Raw genomic sequence first — 18679 nt, 5'->3', positions numbered from 1 at the left:
TCCCTGCTTGGAGGGAAGCCTGCTTCTCCCTCTCCCACTCTTCCTGCTTGGTTCCCTCTCTCGCTGTCTCTCTCTCTGTCAAATAAATAAAGAAAATCTTTTTAAAAAAAATTCCCAAAGAAATGATTTGTTCAAATAGAAAATAAAATCTGCATTAATAAAATTCTTAGATATGAAGAAAAGAAAAATGAGAACTTGTAGGATAGACAGCCAAATATATACTTAGACGTAAAGAGACCTGCTTTAAAGAAGGCATTTTGTTATTAAGAAAGCAGAAGAAATTAATATAAATTATTCAAATAAAGAATACAGGGCGCCTGGGTGGCTCAGTCATTAAGCGTTTGCCTTCAGCTCAGGTCATGATCCCAGGGTCCTGGGATCGAGTCCCACTTCGGGCTCCCTGCTCGGCAGGAAGCCTGCTTCTCCCTCTCCCACTCCCCCTGCTTGTGTTCCTGCTCTTGCTATCTCTCTCTCTGTCAAATAAATAAATAAAATCTTTAAAAAAAAAACAAAAACAAATAAAGAATACAGAAGGGACAAAAATAGTTAACAGAGAGTATTGGAATGGAAATAAATGGGATCAAGGTAGAAAACTGATAATTTATAAAATTTTAGGACAGAAACACAATTCATAAATTTAAAAATTGTGATTTCTCTTGTACTTGTTTTTGCTTTTGCACATGTGTAAAAGGTGGGAATGAGGAGGAGGTATCATAAAATAGAATATAAACTCTCTGACAAATGTAATAAAAGAAAAAATAATTTTAGACATAGAACAGGAGAAAAAGAAGAAATATGAATTAGTTTTAAGAGACTGCTTTTCATAGACCTACTAATAAATTTGAAAATATTAATGAACTAGATAATTTTCTGAGAAGTTTCCAATATTGACTCCAGAAGAAAAAATTCTGAATAAATAACCATGATAAAAATTAAAATGTATTATTAAATGTATTAAAGAGCTTATTAAACTTACTAAGAATTCTTCACTTAACGGCTTTATTGCAGATGTAGCTGGTGCTATATAAACTAGCGAAGCTTAGAAAAATGGAAATTGTTCTTCTATCATCTTCAAAGTTAACATATGTACTTCTGAGATCAAAACACAGGAAAGAGCTCTCTCTCCCTTTCTCACTTAATGCAAACCTGCTTATGAATATGTAGAATAAAAAACTTTTGGAAATGATGAAAAATGGCAATAAGCTAATAACCCTCTACAACCTCATAGAGTTATTCATAGGAATGCAAGGATATATTAATATTAGGAAATATATCAATATATCATCAATGCATTATAAAAAAAATACAATCATTACAACAGATGACCAAAATAATAGATAATAAAATTATATACCTAGAAGGTGGTGAACGAGGGGGAAAATGAGGCAAAGGTGGTATCATAGAAACCAGAGGAAAAATAGTCCCAATATCAGGGTGGGTGTTGTTGGTTCTAAGAGTTGGAATATGATGAGGATAGAAAGAAAGCCCCCGCATTCAGTAAAATGAAAATCATTGTGACCTTGATAAAGAGAATTTCAGTGGAATGCAGGGAGCCAAAGGGAGAATAGAGAGGAAGAACACAGTGAGGAATTACAGATAAACTTAGGGGGTTTGGCTATAAGAACAACAACATATAAATAATTAGATCATGTGGCAAACAATCCAATGTCTTTAATATCAACATGGGAATAACTAGAATTTAAAAAATTGTGTACCCAACTAGTGAGTCTATTATTTAGGAAACTCATTCATTTTTTTTCTTTTATTCACCAGTAACAGCTACAAAGTAGAAAGCACTGTACCAAAGGATCTCAAGAACTGAATTCTAGTCTATTCATGAGGAGTTTGTATTCTAGTTTTGGAATTTGAGAAGATTAAGATACAGAGGGAAGGTTTAGGGCAATAATAAATTTTTCTTCTGGAAAGAAAACACATAGTAGCAGAATATTTCCCATAATTTTTTTTTTTGCAGGCCATAGCTTAAAGCAGATCACAACCAAAATGCATGCTAATACTTTTAAATTGCACTGTGTCTAGAAAATAAAGGTAGGGATATTTAAATATGTTACACCATGATAATGTGGAACACCTCGAAACAAAAGGCAATTACTTGGGTGCTTCAGGCAGTAATAAAATAAAACCATAAATCCTTCAAAGAAAACTGTTGGTTATTCAGAATTTCTGTTTGGATACCACAAATCTCATTGCCCTCTCTAAATAGTAAAAGGCGAAAGATTTATGCGTTTTGAAGAGAAACTGGAGTATTGCCCTCTCTAAATAGGACCCGATTTTAGTAAAAGTTTTGGATAGTACAAGTGAGACAAAATCTTCAAATGCCGAGGAAAACAGAACTGGGCTAGCAAAACAAAAATTACAGAAGTTGGAAAATGAGTTATCAATCATTCAGATAATTGGTCCCAAACTATTTCTTATTTGTTAATTAATTGCAAACGTGGATTGTAAGAAATTATTTACAAAGCACCTAACTTGTGTGTAAGTACCATTACATGCAATGGGAGGAATACATAAAGGAACAGGAGCAGTCTGCCCGCTTACATTTTATCATCTAAATCTCCAGCATTTCTAGTAGTGTAGATCTCTGGGATGAATTATTTCAGTTTTGGTTTTTTTGAAAAACGTCTTTTTAAATCCTTGTTAAAGAATATTTTTGCTGGACATAGAATTCTGACTTCTTTTAGCACATTGAAGATGTCATTCCATTTTCTTCATCTTTTTTTCTAATGAAAAATTAGTCCACTTAATTCATACTACTGTCCCCCTGAATGTAATATATATTTTTCCCCTCTTGTTGCTTAAGACACTCTCTTTCTCTTTGATATTCATTTGTAGTTTAATTATGGGTTTCCTCGTGTACTTTCTTTGTATTTATCCTGTGTGAAGTTAGCTGAGCTTCTTGCTTGTCACCAAATTTTGTGAAAATTTTCTCCAAATATTTTCTGCTCTATTCTCCCTCTCTTTTCTTTCTAGAACTCTATTTGCAAATGACTTCCTATTTATCACAGTTCAGTGAGACTCTCCTTTTTTTGGTTACAATTTTTCCCTCTGTCTTCAGATTGGATAATTTCAACTGATTTATGTTCAAGTTCACTGACACTTTCTTCTCTTGTCTCCAATCTAATGCTAATCCCATTGGACATGGTTCCTTTAAAGTCTTTGTCTGTTATTTCTAATATCTTGCTCATCTCAGGGGTTTTTCTATTGAACTCTTTAAAAAAAATTTGACAATGATTTATATTTTCCTGCTTCTTTGAAATCTAATACTTTTTTTTTAAATTTTATTTATTCATTTGAGAGAGAGAGACAGAGATAGTGAGAAGAAAGCATGAGTGGGGAGGAGAGGGAGAAGCCCTCTACCTCTACTCCTCCCCACTGAGCAGGGAGCCCAATGTGGGGCTCAATTCCAGGATCCTGGGTTCATGACTTGAGCTGAAGGCAGATGCTTAACTGACTAAGCCACCCAGGCACCCCTGAAGTCTAGTACATTTTATTACATGTTAGACATTGTGGGGGGAAGTTGTAGAAACTGAATTCTGTTATCTTTTTCTGAAAATGTTTATTTTTGTTCTAACAGACAGTTAAACTCCAGGACTTTGTGGAGGTTTGGTTTAATACTTTTTTACATTTTTGTAAAATCTGAAACTTACTGCTTTAATAACTGACATTTCACTAAATTTAGCTGAGATACAGTTGGGAGCAATTCTAACAACAAGAAAACCCACTAATGAACAGAAAACCTTTTTTTTTTTTTAGATTTATTTATTTATTTGTAAGAGAGAGAGTGTGAGGGGGAGGGGTAGAGGTAGAGAGAGAGAGAACCTTAAGCAAACTCCTCACTGAGCATGGAGCCCAATGTGGGGCTTGATCCCACAACGACAAGATCATGGCCTGAGCCAAAATCAAGAATCAGACACCTAACTGACTGAGCCACCCAGGCGCCCTTGAACTGAAAAACTTTTAAAGGGTAGATTCAAACAGAGAGTAAAGAAGAAAGAAAACAAGCCTGCTGCCTTCCCCAATGCCCATAGGATTAAATGCAATCTCCTGAGATTGAGATACATCACCCTTCCTAGTCCCACCCCAGAGGAACTTCCCAGCTTTCCCATCTTTGCTATATTCTACTAATACCCAGAAGTAGAACCTAGCTCAGTTCAAGACTCAGAGCTTTGCAAATGCTGTTTTCTACGCTAAGAATACACTTATGGTTGATCCCTTTTAAACACGGTTCACATGTTAGTCATAAAACCTGTCCTAATTCCATCAGCCAAGGTTAGGTTCTGCATCCCGAGACCTTCCATATTACTTTTTTCCTGTCCCTATTACAGATTTTATCTCACCATGTCACTTCCCTGGAAGAATTCTTGAGCATTCATTCATTTGTTCAACAACAGCTACTCTGTACATAAATGTATCAGCCATGGGTCTAGGTGCTCAGGATGCAGTGATGGAAACGGCATAAATTATTTCCAGCCTCAAAGTACAGTGGATGTTGTGTCTGGATTTTATCTTGAGGAACAGTACTAGATGGTGGCTAAGGGAACAGACTTTGGAACTAGACTGCATTGTTTGAAGCCCAGCTCTACCATTTATGAGATGTGTACCCTTGAAGTAGCTACTTGACTTGTCTGTGTCTTATTTTCACTATTTGTTAGCTATAGATAATACTTCATAGGTTTCTGTGAGCATAAATGAGTTAAAATGTGTAAAACATTTAGAATGGTACCTGGTATAAAAACTCAAGAAATATTTGATATTATTGTTTTCGTCTCTCATACTTATTGTATGATGTCCAAAACATAGTAGGTACAGGCCACATACTGTTGAATGAATGAATAAATGAATAAGTGAATGAATAAATATCTATGTTTCTGGATTAAAAATTATATATCATATATGGAAATTTTATATAGCTCCTCTCTTTTCTAGCTATGTTTTTTTTTTTTTTAAGAGAGAGAGAGTGTGTGAGCAGGGAGGTGGGAGCCAGAGGGAGAGGGAGAGAGAGAGAGAATCTTAAGCAGGCTCTGTGCTGAGCACAGAGCCCCAAGGGGGGCTCGATTTCCCCACCCTGAGATCTTGACCTGAACCGAAATCAAGAGTCATATGCTCAACTAACTCAGCCACCCAGGTGTCCCTCTAGCTATATTTTATAAAAGAAGTTCTGGCTAAGGGATGTTACAAGTGGATTTGTTAATGCAATAACTCCATTTGCTTCTTCCCTACTGCTACTTTCATTTGCTCATTCATTTCCTCACCAAAATTTTCTTTGTGGTCTTCTTCATTAGAAGCAAACAAAAAACTTCAACAATCCTTTTCCTTAGGAGTTTACAAGCTAGATGGTAAAATATGTTTAATCATATACAATGAAATGTAGTATACAATAAGTACATGAGGGAATTAAATAAATGCCACATTTGAAAGCACGCACATATTTCTTGACATACATTAACTTGAATTATAGGAAATTGCCAACATTTTAATGGTTTAACTATTTCTTTAAAAAGTTTTTGTTTGTTTGACAGAGAGAGGCAGGCAGAGGGAGAGGGAGAGGCGAGCTCCCCACTGAGCAGGGAGCCCAATGCAGGACTCGATCCCAGAACCCTGAAATCATGACCTGAGTTGAGGGCAGACGCTTAACCAACTGAGCCACCAAAGCACTCCAGTGGTTTAACTATTTTAAATGGCAATCTAAAATGGCTCAAAATAATAACAAATAATAATTTTATATATATATATGTATATATATATTGCATCTGTCAGAATAGTATGTCATTCAGAAGAGGAGAACATGTCCAATCAGGATGAGCCAACAAAGCTTGAGGAAAGGAAGCAATTGCAATAGATTTGAAGAAAAGATAGAGTTGGGTCAGGGGTTCAAAGCAATGATTCTCAAAATGTGGTCCCACAATTTTAGATGAGCATAGGAAGTAATGACTGAAATATAACTAACCTGAAAAAACAGTGATTAGGTATTTTTTAATAGTTATTTCACTTCATTTTCTTTATTTTTCCAATAGTATCCCACTTACGGAAATTGGAAGAGGAGAGAGAGAAAATGGCTCAAGACAGAGTATCTTTAACCAGTAAACATTCTTATAACTAGTTAAATTTTACAGACCTGATAATTTTATAGATTCAATAGTCTTAAGTCTATGTACCATTTGGTAACATTTCTCCCAGGTAACTTCTACTTCACACAACTTCTAAAATTCCAAGTGACTAAGCTGCCTTTCAGTTCTCTATTGTGTAGCACTAAAATATTCCCTGTTAAGTCAGAAAATTTTAAATTTAATTTCTTGATCTACTTAGACATTCATTCAGTGAAATGCAACAACAGGCATTCCAAGGAGTCAGCTCTTTGTTCAAAATAAGTCATTTAACAAATAGAAGGATCTAAAGCTGCACGACATTCAATACTTAAAGCTCTGCATAAAATTAAAAACACTGTGAAGTTAAAAGAGGGATTTTTAGTGAAGTTCCATGCTTTAAAGTGTTAAGTAATTTGAACTCTAATTAAAGATGAACTGTTTGTTGGTATTTCTCACTTGAAGGCTTGGGTTTTGCTTTTTTAAAATGGAAATTTCAAAGGATGTATGTGTTATTTATGATAACTCTGTTTAGCTAAGGGAGAGTTTTGACTATTTGTCCTATTCATTTGTAAGGCTTTAATGTTAATAGTGTTATTTCAGTATCTTTATATAACATGAAAATATGCAAAATGGCCACTCAGTTTTTGAACAAAATATCATATTGCTACTAAAACAATGTGTTTTGTCTAAAGTACTTATTCAAAAATGATTTCAATACACTAAATAATCTGAACATTATTCTCTTACAGTTATCAGTTCCATTCCTGAGACAATTACAGATAAAACTGCATTATGTAGGAGACAATGACATTTTGATATTGTGAAATCACTTCTGAACTGGGATTTAGGAGATCTTTGTTCATCACCTGGGAAATGAAGGGTGTAAATTAGATTGTCTTTATCAGCTGTAAAGTTCCATGATACTAATATTAGGCTCACAAAGAGTTCCAAAACTACTGTAACAATGTAACAATGCACAATGTAACAATGGCTTAATGGAAAATGCAAAGAGTTTGCCAGAAGATAAGCTCTGTCTTGTCTTTTTCTTTCCCATAGTTTAATCTCAGTCTGTACACATCTCCTCTATTTAGAAAAAAAATCTTTAATACACATAGAAGAGATACTTGTTTAACTGAAAGCCCTTCCAAATACAGCAGAAAGGAGACACAACTCTTCTCTACATTTAAATAACCTGTATGAATGGATTAAAAATATAGTCACTAGCTTCAATTAAATTATCTGTTTTACAGTTAATCCTACTTACAAAATAAATATATTTTTATAGAATTAAACATAGGCAAATCTGTGAAGAATCTACAGGAGGACAAATTCTTGCATCTCAAATATTTAATCTTCATCCTGGGCTTCTCTTTCCATTATCCTGATATCTTTTCTCACTTGGGCAGTTCTTTTTCCCTCTCTACTAGTACTGAGACTAGTTTTCAACTGTTTCTTCCCTATAGGGCAAACAGTCAGCAGTTTAAGGATGACTCTACCCAGTGAGAAATACATAGACTTTAATACTGAGGACACAAAATGTTGAATGCCTAAGGGATGAAATCTCCATATTATAGTATATTTAAACACAGTTGTCATCTGTAAGACCACCAAATAGATACCTACAGGGAAAGCTGGTCATATATTTGTACTTGTGTATTCTAACAAATCTATTTCCTTGGGCACAAAATCACACTTGCATTGGCTTAAGAGAGTAAGTGGTTTACAAGTTTAAATTATGGATAATGAAGAACTGAGGTCTAGAGAGAGGCCATCAAAGGGATATTTGGCAGTAGGAACAAAGAGTATTTATTTGTAAAGCCGATCAAGCATCAACAGGAACCTACCCAGGCAGTGAGAGGGGGAATAGCATCAAAATGCTCAAGAGGGGCAGCCACTGTTGGGTTTCAGAGCACACTTTATATCTGGTGTGTGAAACACCGGGGATGTTTCTCAAGATGTAACAGAATTCTCAGAATATTCAACTTCTACTTGTGGAAGACTGTCCTTGTCTAAGGATGCATGCCCTCCATTTGATCCCTCACTAATCCTACACCCTTCTGAGAATACTGAACAGAATGAGAAAACAAAAACACCAATCAACCAATGAACAAAATCAGGCAGACAATTTTTATTTGCCTGATTTTTAAATCATTTTATAGAATGCTGTAAAGTGAAAACCTTAGTCCTTTATCCTTGATAAAGATAAATATCTCTGGTTGTTTAGACAAGAAGATGATGCAGTATTTTTAAATCTAGTTTCAAGTAAGCAAAATTTTGGTACAATTAGAAGTGTTGGGAAGAGCTAAAAGCTTTCTAAGACATAATGAAGAAATAAAAGTCAAAATTTCCAAATGTCTAGTACTGCCATTTCACGAATTAATGAATTGTTCTCAAAATCTTTTAAAATATTTAAATGGTAGGGGTGCCTGGGTGGCTCTGTCCTTTAAGCATCTGCTTTCAGCTCAGGTTGTGATCCCAGGGTTCTGGGATTGAGTCCTGTGTCAGCAGGAAGTCTGCTTCTCCCTCTCCCTCTGCCCCTTTCCCCTGCTCTTGAGTGCTCTTTGTTCTTTCTCTCTCTCTCTCTCTCTCTCGCACTCTCAACTAAATAAATAAAATCTTTAAAAAAAAAGAAAATATTTTTTACAAAATATTTAAATGGTATATGTATTTTGCATAAGTATTTTTTAACTATATTATAACAAATTCCGTATTTCCCAAAATTCAGGTGTATTTGCTAAGGTCTTAGTTCCCACATATTGAAGAGCCTTCAGAATTACTTAAGAATAAACAGTTGTATAAAGGATGTAATAGTCGAGAAATATATATATTTGAGGTGCAAACTAACAAAATCCAAATGGTTAATTGACTTTTTCACATTTTTAGGATGTTTTGACATTATCAGACATGGGAAAGTCATTTTTATTTTTATTATGAAGCATATCCATATTATGCCACATTGATGACTTATCGAGGGGATGTTTAGATGACCAATTGGTGACTAGATGGCAGTGAATGGAGTAACACGCACAAAAGAGTCTTCAATCCTTTCCAGCTTTTTACTAGCTTTCTCACTTCAGTTACTGAGACTTCATTAACAAAAGTTATAGATTAGAAAAAAATTATTTAAAAGATACAAAATACAAACAAAAAACTCTTGATTGTTGGTTATGGCGATTGGTTATGAGAAAGATATGGAAAATTATCCAATATTTATCCAATATATCTATCACTTATAGTTAGTAAACTTACTTAACAGCTTGAAAAGAACTTTTGGCAATAATTAACTTATTCTCTCATTGGTCATTTGAGCAGAGATTTGTATTCTGGAAGCCTGAACTAAGAATACTCTGCAACTAACACAGAAGGAAGACAGGATAAATGACAGGAAAAATTCCTTAAGAAAGACAATTTACCAAAAGTGACAATAAAAAATAGTGTCTGAATAGCCCTATATGTTTTGAAGAAATTGAATCTGTAACTTAAAAGTCTTCACAAAATATAAAACTCCAGCCTTTACTAGTGAGTTCTTGTAAACATATAAGGGAGAAATAATATTAATCAAAAAACAAACAAAAAACTTCTTTGGCATATGAAAAGAGGGAGTATTTCCCAATGCATTTTATGCAGCCAGAATAAATCTGATACTAAAAATGGACAAGAACAATATAAGAAAGAAAAGTTACAGAACAGTATCTTTCATGGAACATAAGTAAAAGTCTTAAATAAAAATTAGCAAGTCAAATAAAGTAATATACAAAATATATGATGTGTTATCATGATGAAGAATGTTTTATTTCAGGAAAGCAGGATTGGTTTAATATTAGAAAAATTACAAATATAATTAATCATGTGAAGAGAATAAAGAATAAAAATAATATAATCACATCAATGCATGCAGAAAAATCATCTGACAATATTAAATACTCATTAGTGATTAAAAAAAAAAGTTTCACAAACTGTAAAGGAAGGAAACTTCCTTAATTGGGTAAAGGATATTTACAAAAAAACCATAGTTAACATCATAATAAATGGTGAAATATTTAACTTTTTTGGGGGGGGGGTTGGGAACAAGGTGAGAATGCCACTATCACCACTTCATTAAATTTTGTACTATAGGTTCTGTCCAGTGCAAAAAGCATCAAAAAAGTATAAAATTGAGGGAGAAAAGGGAAACATGATGTAATTGTGAGTATATAAAACCTAGTAATGTAATGTAAAAAAACAAAAAACAAAAAACCTAGTAATGTTTACAGATAAACTAGTAGAAATTACTATGTACATTTAGCAAGATTGTTGGATTCAAAGTTAACATACAAAAGTAAATTTTATTTCTATATGCTGAAAACAGGAACTAGAAAATAACACTAAAATATCATTTATAACAGCATAAAAAAATCTAATTCCTAGGAATAAATCTTCCAATAGATGTGCTACAATGCAAACTACAAAATATGGCTGAGAGAAGTGTAAAAGTGGCTTAAATAAATAGAATACCATGTTCCTGGATTGGAAGATTTACTACTTTGTACAAGGCAGAATTGTAAAATGAGCTGTAATGATTCACACCCTTGTCTATAATCTCCTTTTGACTGTGGGCAGGGCCCTTAGCTTGCTTCTGACTCAAGGTATAGAGCAAAGGTGAAGGGATTTTGCAGATATAATTAAAGTCCCTAATTAGTTGAAGTTAAGGAAAAGTGTCTTTCTCCTGGGTGGGCCTGACTGATCACATGAGCCCTTTAAAGAGGGTTTAGACAGCAATGAAGGAAGAAGTAAGAGATTCTCCTGGTCTTAAAGAAGCAAGCTGCCCAGAGTTCTACATAGTAAGGAACAAATACTTAAAGTAGGGAGAGACCCAGTACTAGGACTAATGGAGGGAAAATCATATAACCAATGAGCTGGTGAGGACCACCATGGCAACTCACCATATTTAATTCAGAGGTCAAGGTAAATGTCATTCCCCCAATGATCCAGGCCACAATCAACTTCCAGATTCACCCTGCACAGACACACAGAGCTCATCAGGAACACTGTGGGTGATGACTGTCCAGCTTCATGTGTTGAACCCTTCTGATGACCAGGCCTTGGGCTATCAGCTGCATCACCAGATCATGCTGTTCATCCTCCTGGCAGTCAATATTGTCCTCCAAGTACTTGTATTCATAACACAGGCAGCCGACACTATGTGAACTTCACCACTGGCATCTACTGGTTTAACTTCATTGACCTATAGCTTCCTGCTTCAGTAGTATCCAAGGGATCGGGGAGAAAATCTTTTTTCTTTTTCTTTTAAAAAAAAATTTTTTTTATTAACATATAATGTATTATTTGTTTCAAGGGTACAGGTCTGCGATTCACCAGTCTTACACAGTTCACAGTGCTCACCACAGTACCTACCCTCCCCGATGTCCATCACTCAGCCACCGCATCCCTCCCACCACCCTCCACTCCAGCAACCCTCAGTTTGTTTCCTGAGATTAAGAGTCTCTTACGGTTTATCTCCCTCTCCGGTTTCGTCTTGTTTCATTTTTCCCTCCCTTCCCCTATGATCCTCTGTCTTGTTTCTCAAATTCCTCGTATCAGTGAGATCATACGATACTTGTCTTTCTCTGATTGACTTATTTCGCTTAGCATAATACCCTCTAATTCCAACCACATCGTTGCAAAGGGCAAGATTTCATTTTTTGATGGCTGAATAATATTCCATTGTATATATACACCACATCTTCTTTATCCATTCATCTGTTGATGTACATCTTGGCTCTTTTCATAGTTTGGCTATTGTGGACATGCTGCTATAAACATTGGGTGCATGTGCCCCTTCAGATCACTACATTTTTATCTTTGGGGTACATACCCAGCAGTGCAATTTCTGGGTTGTAGGGTAGCTCTATTTTCAACTTTTTGAGGAACCTCCATACTGTTTTCCAGAGTGGCTTCACTCAGGGAGAAAATCTTATGCTAACCTTATAAGACCCAGGTGAAATTCATCTTTGAGTTGATGCAGAATGCTGACACAGACCCCAGGCCAGTTTCTCACCTGTGTGAACTGTGGGGTTGAGGAGCCAGCTAGATTAGGGGTGCCTGACCGTGCACCAGGACTAACCCAAGGGGGAAAGCCAACCTTTGGTCATACCTACATTGTAGTATATTGCCCACCTGCCTTGCTCACTAAACTCACCCACGTCTAAGGGTGGTAAGGAAGGCCTGCAGGAATCTGGTTCTCTATTCCTCCTGATAATCCATCCCTCTGACCAAATGACCTTCATTTCAGCCCTCTTACCCCTCTTATTTTAGAAGGTATCTAGCTTGTCCATCTTATGCTGAGTGTTCAGTTGCTCTACCCTCCAAGCTTGACTTAACAAATGCAGATTTGAAAAATCTAAACCAGGTTTTACAAACTAGAAGTGTTTATTTTGGGCACTCTTGCAGGCTGCCTTCTCTAGGGTTTATATTTTCTTCTTGTGGTAACTTCCTTTCCCTTCCCCCGCACTCCCCTCTTGGATTATTTAGCTGTCTCTTCATCTCTCCTCTCCTGCCCCTGCATCCCTTTCCTTCCCCTCCAATTTATTTTACATCAAGCTGGGATGTTACTGTAATTGTCACAAGTAGTCAAAAAAGTAATCTATGCAGCAAAAAAAAAAAAAAAAATGGCACAAGTACTTGGAAGAGGACCCTGAGCCACATTTCAGACCCCAGAGTGAACCAACAGTTTGACTGGAGTCAAACAACGTTGTGAGCCTTGACCCTGGGCTGAGAACCCAGATAAACCATGCCCAGACTTCAGATTATGGAAAATGAGATAATTAATGAGTGTTGTTTTAATTCCCTAAATTTGTGGTAATTTGTTATGCAGCAATAGAAAACTCAAACACTAAAGATTTTAGAACCCATCCAAATTAGTCTATATATTAAATAAAATCTCAAATTCCCAGCAGCTTTTTTTAAATAAAAATTAAGCTAATCCTAAAATTTATAAGAAAATGAAAGGATTTATATGAGTCAAGGAAATCCTGATGCAGAATAAAGCTGGATTACTTATATTAGTAGGTATCAATACCTAGTATAAATCTACAGTAATTGTGAATGCATAACATTGGCATGAGTATAAATATAGAGACTAAGGAATCACAATAAGAAGTTCAGAGACAGATTCACACATATGTTCATCAGTTTTGTGATAAGAACACCACTGGAATTTGTTATACAAGGATGGTCTTTTCAGTAAATGGTGCTGGGTCAGTTGGATATTCATAAATAAAACATTAAATGTGACCCGTAAAAACTAGTTTGAGATAGATCATAGATCTAAATATAAAAGGTAAACTAATGAAGCTTCCAGAATAAAATAGAGGAGAAAATTTTCATGTGCTTGAAGTACGCAAAGATCCCTGAAACAGTTCACAAAAAAGCAAATCATAAAAGAAAAGATTGATAAATTGGTTTTTATGAAATTGAGACAATTCACAAAGGATACTGTTATGAGACTGGAAAGATAAGCCATTGTCTCACGTACATACATCAGAGAACTTGCTTCCAGACTATCCTATTCAATAAATAATCGATCAATAAAATTAAGATTAAGAAAACCAATCAATAAGAAAAATGTAAATCGCAGTTTTATAAATGGGAAAAAGACAAAGGCCTACAAAAGAGAGAAGAGTCAGGTTGCCAAAAAACACGAAATGTGCAGTATCATTAGTCATCGGGAAGTGCAAATTAAAATTGTAATGAGGTGTCATTGCATAGCAACTGAAATTGTTAAAATTAAAAGACTAATAATACTAAATGCTGTCTTCTTATATAACTTTCTCTGTTAAAAGAACCTGGATGCAAGGGCTGATTCAGATCTTGATTTGAGATTGAGTTTGAATTGATAATGCAGGGTCCTATTCTTTCTTTCACTTTTTATGTTAATATTCACAATGGACATTACAGATATTAATGAGTTAGCTTCTTGAAAGAAAATCTGTGGCTCTTCATGGTAACAGAGAAAACTATGGTATTCATCAGTATAGTGGAGTGACAAGTCCAACACGCCAGGAAGAGAGGAAGCTCTTGGACAGCTTCGGACCAGAAAAGTCAGTTATAGTCTAAGTCATTCCTATGAAAGAATGTGAAGAGACATCTATAGACATCATGTCCAGGGAAATGATTATTGCACTTCTGAGTATGAGTCCTTAGTTATGCAGGGGTATGTTTTGTTTTGATATTCTCTTTCACTTCTTTGCTTCTAGAAAGAACATTAAAAAAAAAAAAAAAAGAATGAGTATAATGGCATAATGCTTCCAGACAGCAACGTCTTCTTACTGCAATATTCTGTAAGGCTTGCTACTTACATGGTCTGCCCTCACTGAGTATAAGAATCTTAACTACAATCCTGCCAAAATTCTCTATTTTGATATAACTTTATAAAACTATCGGGAAGGTTTCTTTGACTCAAATTATGAAAAATTGGATAAGAATGATTCATCTCACATACAGAGAAAACCAAGTATACTATGATGTTAAACACAATTAAATAACTATAAATAATTCATAAATTCTCCATGCTCATTACTAAAGCACTTACACAACCCGTAGACATAAAGCTAAGGAATTGTGTCTCTGCAAAGTAACTTTCCTGTTCCTTTGTCCAGCCTCTTCTGATCTCTGTATGTCCCATTTCCTCCAATCCCACTAAGCACTCAAAACATGCATCCTTTTATCAGAGACATTAGTACAAATAGCAAAAACTAATCGATTGGTCTATTTCCCCCCCTCCCCCTGCCCTCCTCCTCCTCTTTCTTCTTCTACAACTACAAGATTCTTCATGGTAGATATAGCTGAGTGACTCATTCATGAACATTTAACCTTAGCTGGACCAATCATATTCTTTCTTCCAGGAATTTGAAGCCATGATTTAGAAATAGGTGGGCAGTCTTTGGGCATGAATATGAGGCTGAAAAATCAGGGACTGCATGGTTCCTGTGCATGGAGACTCCTGGTGCTGGAAGAGCTCTAGACTTATCACAGAGCTGGTGTGTGTGTGTGTGTGTGTGTGTATTAGGAGGCAACAATATAAGCATTCTTTCTTTAAGTGACTTATTCAAACTCCTTGAAGCATAGAGTGTGATAAAAGATTTCCTCCAGAGCTCCCAATAATGTGTGCTAAAAGGACCAAAACATCCCTGGCAAGGAATGTCATCATTTAGAGGATTAAGAGAGGTAAGGCATATAAAAAATGTAACACAGCCTCTGGGAAATAATAGGCACTCAATAAATTTTAGCTGTTAGTATCATTATGAAAAGTTAGGTTTGGTGAAGTGACATGGAATCTCTTATGATTAAAAAAAGAGGTGCAGAGAAAGGGAAGGTGAAAAAAAGAGAGATGACATGTTTATCAGAATATGTGAAAACATCTTGCAAATTCACAAGAATGTGGTCAGAATAGAAAGATAAAACTACTCAGTGGCTCAGTTCTGAAAAGGATAGTTGAACAACTTCAATAAGAGGTTTCTTCCCTTCAATTTTCTGAAATGTGCTTTTAAAAAAATTGCCCATTTTCTTTTAATCCCTTTAAATATTCAGCTTATATTGGTGCATTTGAAAGTGTATCATGAACACATACAGCTTGAGAACCAATGATCTAGTTTATGAATTACTCTACTATAGTTTTTTTTTTTTGTCAAATCAACCATTGCTGAATGATTAATTTAATTTATAAATATTTTTGTGAAAAAAAAAAAGAGGGAGGATGAGAGCAAAGAATTGTTTGAATCAAGATGTATGATTTGGCTCTCTGTATAAGCCAAACTCAGCACATAAAATAACAACAGATTAATTCAGTTATATAGAATAAGTATCCTAGAAAAATTATAAGATACTCTATATAATCTTGCCTCCTATATTTTAGATTGTCTGCTAATGAAATCAAATGAAATGAAAATAAAGTAAAAGCATTAGAAGAATAACATTATCTAGTGTTTCTGTATTTTTTACTGTGTGTCAGAGGCTCTGCTTTGTATAGATTATTTCTTTCACTCTATAACCACCCTATATGGCAGACTGCAGGGGACAATGATTTTGGTATTCTCCACTGCCATTTCTGTCTCTTCCCTCACTGTGAGCTTCCTATGTGGTCTATTTACTACTGAGCCTATGATCAATACATTGGCTTAAACCACTAAGAATACTCCTTCTCATTCTTCCTGCTGTAGAAACAATTTTAAAGGACTTCTAGATAGTTAAATCCCAATGAAACTTGAAGGGTTTGCATCTGATGATTATGAGTAAGGTAGAGCTCTCTTGCTCTGGAGGGAACCATGTGAGACAGGAGGCTCAGAAGTACTACAGGCATTTGGCTACCCTGAAGTAAGCCAACATTGTCATGAAACTTTAGAAAAATGAAGCCAGAGCTGTGATCAAGGACTTCTTGAGAACTCTGAACTCTGAGTTTACATAGGCCACTACATTTTGGTTATTAAAGTTTATTTTGAGTAGTTTTATAAAACTTATAATCAAGCATCATAAATGACTCATAGGCATATTATTATATCCATTACATGCATGGAAAAATTAGATTCAGAAATGTTATATCATTGTCTAGAAAATATGTTCTAGAACTAGGATTTGTATTCTGGATGTCAGAACTCCAGAGCCACAGTCCCTGACCAGTAAGATAAATGGCCTTCCTAAATAATGGTTGAAAACATTGTAGCATTTACTATCAGTACATTCAAGAAATTTTAAAGAGTATTCTTTAATATTTCTTTATCTAATTAAAAAAATTGATGGAGAAGTATTTTTTTCATTTAATTAATCTGGCAAAGTAAAGGGAATATTGAGATAATTATTTGGATGCTTTAGAATCCAAACACGGGTTATTCTGTATAAAAAAGGAATTTTGGAAGTATAAATAATTGCAATAATTGTCTCATTTTCTTTTTTTTTAAAGATTTTGTTTATTTATTTGAGAGAGAGAGCATGAGTGGGGGAGGAGCAGAGGGAAAGGGAGAAGCAGACTCCCCGCCAAAGAGGGAGCCCAACATAGGGCTCAATCCCAGGACCCCGAGATCATGACCTGAGCTGAAGTTAGATGCTTAATTGACTGAGCCACCCAAGCGCCCACTGTCTCTTTTCTTAACATTAAATCATTGTTGGGACCATGACTGTCTATTTTCCATCTCTGATGTATTGAACAGTCCCTTGGGGTAGTGGAAGAGTAGGAGTTTAGGGGACTAGACATTTGGAGACCTTTGAGTTCTGATAAATCTCTGAATGGCTCAGTCGTTGAACCTCAGTGTCTTCATCTATAAAAACTGGTTAATAATATTTTCTTCACTGGCTGTTGAATAGATGAAACGCAATAGAGCCATGACTAGGAAAAAAAAAAAACCCTCATGAAGTAATGTCTAAATCATACAAAATATTTTTGTAAATTCTAAGGCACTATATGGCCTTGTTAGTAGTAATTGTTCATATCTTTAAATTCTCCAAGAAATTGTATTCCTTAGATACATGCTCTTAGCAATGCATTCATTCCTCCTCTACAACACCGAAGAACATGAAGAACAAATTTGTGGCTTTATCGGACATATTTGCACATCTAATAACCCTTTGCCAAAATTCCCTGGGTACTTCTTATTGCATGGTATGTTGGATGGTATATTGATTTTTGTAGTCATAAAGTTCAAATCCTGACTCTGACACTTACTAACCATGCAAACTGATCAAGTTGCTAACTTCTCTTGGGTTATTTGCCAAAAAGAAAAAAAAAAGAATGCTTAGAAAGAAAGAAAGAAAGAAAGAAAGAAAGAAAGAAAGAAAGAAAGAAAGAAAGAAAGAAAGAGAAAGAAAGAAGAAAAAGAAAGAAAGAAGAAAGGAGGGAGGGAGGAAGAAACGAAGGGAGGGAGGAAGAGAGAAAGAAGAAGGAAGGAAGGAAGGAAGGAAGGAAGGAAGGAAGGAAGGAAGGAAGGAAGGAAGGAAGGAAGGAAGGAAGGAAGGAAGGAAAAAGAAAGAAAGAAAAGAGAGAGAGAGAGAGAGATGGGTTACAAGGGATAGCATCAACCACAAAAATAATATAAATAACACATAAAGTGCTTCACATAAATTAGTCATTATATTAATGTTCATTCCCATTTGTCTCTCTTGCCTATCTCCTTCCTCATTGTTACCCAAGCACCACATCAGAGTACTCTTTTACGTGTGGAGGATCAGCATCTTTCTGCTTTAATGAATGAAATTTATTCTTTTTGAAATATGAGGATTGGGAAATTTAGAGAATATTTATCTGAAAGTGCTGAATATAGTTCAAAACAAGGTTTAAAACTAAATCAAACAATATTTTCCCCTATGTTGCAGATGAGTTCATGAAATCCTTCTGAATACCACTGGAAAATATTGCTTCAAAAACTTCACCTGGCTTAAGAAATGTAAGGTACTTTGGAATTCTTTTGTTTGATTTTTACTGTAAAATATAAGATGAAATTATAATTCCATGTATTTTACTACATGCACACACACACACAGAAACCATAGAAAAACTAATGTATCTAAATTATACAGATCCAAAATCTTTCTCTTTTTATTTATGGATA

The sequence above is a fragment of the Mirounga angustirostris genome, unplaced genomic scaffold (genome assembly GCF_029215605.1).
Source record: "Mirounga angustirostris isolate CCGP_5_RB_7025 unplaced genomic scaffold, mMirAng1.0.hap1 SCAF_5, whole genome shotgun sequence".
In the NCBI taxonomy this organism is placed as follows: domain Eukaryota; kingdom Metazoa; phylum Chordata; class Mammalia; order Carnivora; family Phocidae; genus Mirounga; species Mirounga angustirostris.
This window is presented reverse-complemented; position numbering follows the sequence as displayed.